At 50.5% G+C, this 4,634-nt stretch overlaps 1 long non-coding RNA gene across 1 annotated transcript; it reads left to right on the top strand.

Annotated features, from left to right (window-relative positions):
- Window positions 1-610: 610 nt before the first annotated feature.
- Window positions 611-3,632, top strand: LOC105867232 (uncharacterized). Its single transcript, XR_001152241.3, has 4 exons — window positions 611-694; window positions 1,143-1,267; window positions 1,515-1,585; window positions 3,186-3,632. It is a non-coding gene; the product is annotated as an uncharacterized LOC105867232 (long non-coding RNA).
- Window positions 3,633-4,634: the final 1,002 nt, after the last annotated feature.

Here is a 4,634-nt window from a genome sequence, read left to right as displayed (position 1 = left end):
CCTGGGTGCGGCTGCTGCGGTTTCCTCTGTGTGGATGCTCTGCTACACCAGGGCTGGCCCCCAGCAAAAATAGAAAGGGGGGGGGTGTTGGCTGCTGGGCGTCCTCTGAGGAGACACTGGTGATTCTGACATGGAGCCCAGGCGGAAGGCAGGAGGTGACCCAGGAGGCACAGCAAGAGGGCTCCTGCCACGTTCAGGGCCAGCGGGGAAGACACAGGAGGACTTAACTGCACCAGACTTCCACTGGGAAAGGGCAAACCAAGACCCGGGGGAGCAGATGCCCGGGGGAGGGGATTGGGTCTCATCCATCAAGTCACCTCCTCCCAAGTCACTTCCTTTCACACAGCTGCCCAGTCCCTTTACCCACCGCTGGAAGCTGACAAGAACTGGCCGAACTTGGCCTCTGGCCAAGGATACAGGGCAGAGAACTTCCTGCTTAGAAAGTTGGATTCCTCAGAACTCTGAGGTGAAGGCAGTCTTGAGAGGGAGGCGTCGAGGAGGGACAGTTGGGGTCACCGAGGAAGATGCCCCCATCTCTGGAGGAGAATCACCAGCGCATGTTGTCGGGCACGGAACAGTCACCTCGGTTTAGCGCCACAGAGTCCCCTGCATCCCGGCAACCGGCAGGCAAAGAGAGAGCCCTGACCCCCAGGGGGTGAAGGATGAGAAGCGAACCGAGGAGTCTACCACGCAGGTGACAGCCCGCGTCCCGTGGCCTGGGGGCCTGGGGAACTGGGTTCAGGAAGAGTGAACTCTTTTTCTATTAATGGGAAGTCTCTGGCACAATATTCCTGACCACTAGCGAATGTGCTCTGAGCGGGGCGGAGCTTGGGACCCTGAAGGGGCAAAGGGACCTCCGTGCCCCTGGGTGTTAGGGGCGTTTGCTGACTTTGAGGACTGTTGTTCTGGGGACGGGGGCGGGGTTGGGGACAAGACGAGGGTGGGGACGGCGAGTGAGCAGGGCGGGTGGGCAAGAGGAGAGGATCTGGGATGTGGCATTCCTGAGGAGACCCAACGTCAAGGAAGATTCGGGGTGAGGGTGGTTTGACAGCTGGAGGGACATTTCCTTTGTGAAAATGACCCCTGGGTGGGTAGCGGGCCCGGATACACGAGAGGCCTAACGTCCTGTGTCGGAACCGCAGCTGCAGACCAGGAGGCGGGGCCCTGCCTCTGCCAAGGAAGAGTCAGTTGAACAGCTTCTGGGAGTTCCGGCTCGGTACTGCCAGGCCCTGCCGCGGGGCAGGCTGCCGCAGGTAGGCCGCGAAAGGTGAGCTCTCCAGGCCGGGGTGGAAAGGACTCGGGGTGGCCCTGCAGCCACTGGGGCTCTGGTGCCCTCTGAGTCTCTCTCTGGGAGACTGGGCGGCGGCTGCCGGCCACCTGGTTGGGTCCTGGGCTCTCCTGCCAGGAGTTCCTGGGGTGGGAAGGGCTGAAGGTTGAGGTTTTCTTTTAGGAATTCAGTGTTCCGCTGGAAAATGTAAGCTGACCTCTGATGGCTCTTTCCTTCTTCTCTTGAGGCTCTTGACAGCTTCTGACAGGTACACCCTACAATGAGAGGACCCAGCAGAAACGGAGGGAGGAGCCGGAGGTAAGGGCTTTGGGCCCCGAACGAGGCTGGGGGAGCAGCCTCTCAGGCTGTCCTCCCCGTGGGCAGGGAGGGAAGTGTCTCGGGGAGCCCGTCTGGGACAGCTCTTGGTTTCTGGCAAACCTGGGGGCAGCCTGGCCCCTTGGGGACCTATGAGCTCATCGACACTGGGCCAACTTTGGGCTTGTCAGAGAAACCCCTGCGCCCTCTCTGTGTTACTGGACCCTGAGCAGAGAAAGTCCTGCAGGCTCTGAAGCGAGGAAAGGCCCCCAGAATACGTGGTCAGAGTCAGGCTTTTCCACGGGCCAGAGAGGGCCTGGATGAAAAAAATCCCAGCAGTCAGCACTGCATTATCAAGTTACTTCTGGTTTACTAGAAACAAAGAACTTACGAAAAATTGAATCCATTTGTCTTGGTCAGCTCGGGCTGCTATATATAACCAATGCCATAGCCTGGGTAGCTTACAAACAACAGCAATTTCCCTCTCGTGTTTTCAGAGGCTAGAAGTCTGCGATCAGGATGCCGGCGTGGGTGGGTTCTGGGGAGGGCCCTCTTCCACGTTGCGGAAGGCCGGCTGCTCCCCCTGTCCTCACACGGCGGCAGGAAACGAGCGGGTGAGCTCTCGGGGGTCCCTTTTGTAAGGGCACTAATCCCATTCACGAGGGCTCTTCCTTCCTGACCTGATCACCTCCCAAAGCTCCCCCCCCATATCATCACACTGGGGATTAAGTTTCCAAGTACGGATTCTGGGGACACACAAACATGCAGTCCATAGCACTATTTCTGTATTTCTGTTCTAAACCACCGCCAGCCAGGTGGGTTTCGTTTTTAACCCAGTTAGCACAGGCGTTTGATAAATGGCTGTTAGGTAACGTGTTTGGAAATGTGATGTGGCAAGACTGTCATCATTATTTTAAAATCATATGCTGCATCAAACTTACTGTTCTAGATGAATTTCAATATGATTTGTTATGGTCTGTAATGTAGCCATCAGTATTACCTGTTACTCCATTAAACCTGTGAATTCACTTAGCAAGTGGTGTCATCATTGTCAGATCTAGTTTTTTGATGCGTGAAAGGCAATGATTAAGCGCACAGACTGTGGCTGCCGGATGCTGGGGTGGGGTCCGCATTTCACCCTTAGGTGTGACCTCAGGCAGGCTCCTTAGCCCTTCTGTCCCAATGGGGATATAATAGTATCTTACTGGGTCATTGTGCAAATTGAGTTAATACATGTAAAATATACAGAACTGGGCCTGGCCTGTATTGTGGGCTCGAATGTTAGCTATTAACTATCTCGTATTTATTTCAGTTCTTTACAAATGTATTTTATTCATGTGGATTTTGTATCTTTTTTTTTGGAAGAAAATTTAGTGCTTCAGTTTCCTGTCCTGACAGCATGCCCAGAAAACAAGATGGTTTATGTTTTGGGACAGAGGATTTTAGAAAAATGTTAGAAATATAGTACATGGGAATGGAATCTTCTAGTATCATTAACCTATCCCCAGCGTCAAGTCCTGTTTCCTTTACAACAGTGTGGGCTCAGTAGATGGTTGATGGATAATTTCAGCACATTCCCCAAATTATTTTTGGTTGTTTCTAGGTCCAACGGCCAGGAAAATGTCATCGGAAAGTAGCCAGCACGGCAATCCCACAGTGGCCTTCCCTCTGATGTTCTGGTATTCTCGGGAGCTGAGAAGCTGGCATTTTAAAAAAGATCAAGATTTTAAAGCTGCAATTGGATTGTTTTCCGTTTCATTTGAAATCCTCCTCACATCCCCTCGGACGCTGGAGAGCGTCCATCCCAGCTGTGGTCTTTGCCTTCCAGCCAGCTGTGCGATGTCAGTCAAGACACTTATTATCTGTTAGATGGAGAATTGCAAAAAATACTGTCGCCATTTCACTGGTTATTTCTTCCAATCAATGGGAAAGTGTGTGCAGAAATGTTTTGAAAGGAGAGTATGGAAACTGGCAAATTGGCCTCCATGATAAATAATACTTGATATCATATATTATAAAATTTAAAATTTCAATGAACAAGGAAATCCCTACTGACAGTATAAGTCTTTTTTAAAAATATTTTTTTATTTCAGCATATTGTAGGGGTATAAGTGTTAAGGTTACGTATGTTGCCCATGCCCCCCTCACCCCTCGAGTCAGAGCTTCAAGCGTGACCATCCCTCAAATGTTGCACATCTCAGTCATTATGTTTGTATATACCCATCCCGCCTCCCCCTTCCACCTGCCCGACACCCCATAAATGTTATTCCCATATGTCCACTTAGGTGTTGATCTGTTAATACCAATTTGCTAGTGAGTACATGTGGTGCTTGTTTTTCCATTCTTGAGATACTTCACTTAGTAGAATGGGTTCCAGCTCTATCCAGGAAAATACAAGAGGTGCTATACCACCATTGTTTCTTAAAGCTGAGTAGTACTCCATGGTATACATACACCACATTTTATTAATCCACTCATGTATTGATGGGCACTTGGGTTGTTTCCACAGCTTTGCAATTGTGAATTGTGCTACTATAAACATTCGAGTGCAGGTGTCTTTTTTGTAGGGTCTGACAGTATAAGTCTTGAGTGCTAGTGCCCTTGGATGCCAACCGTGATGTTTTCTTGAACCCGGGACCTTCGTCCAGCCACTTCTGCCTGTGGCCATCTCAGCTTCTTTCTATTGAACTGCCGTGAGGCTGCAGGTCCACTGAGCCCGTTTTAGGCCCTGGTACATTTCTGCTTTGTGGCTGCCTTGCCCCACAGGCAAATTTCTAGAAACACACAGCCTCCCTAGGCTCAACCAGGAAGAAATAGATTCCCTGAACAGACCAATCTCAACAGCTGAAATAGAAACAGCAATTAAAAATCTCCCTAAAAAGAAAAGTCCCGGTCCAGATGGCTTCACACCTGAATTTTACCATACTTACAAAGAAGAACTAGTACCTATCTTGCAGAAACTATTCCACAACATCGAGAAGAACGGAAACCTCCCCGACACCTTTTATGAAGCGAATATTACTCTGATACCAAAACCAAAAGGATGCAACAA

Source organism: Microcebus murinus, chromosome 7 (genome assembly GCF_040939455.1).
Source record: "Microcebus murinus isolate Inina chromosome 7, M.murinus_Inina_mat1.0, whole genome shotgun sequence".
NCBI classification, from domain to species: Eukaryota; Metazoa; Chordata; class Mammalia; order Primates; family Cheirogaleidae; genus Microcebus; species Microcebus murinus.
This window is presented reverse-complemented; position numbering and strand designations above follow the sequence as displayed.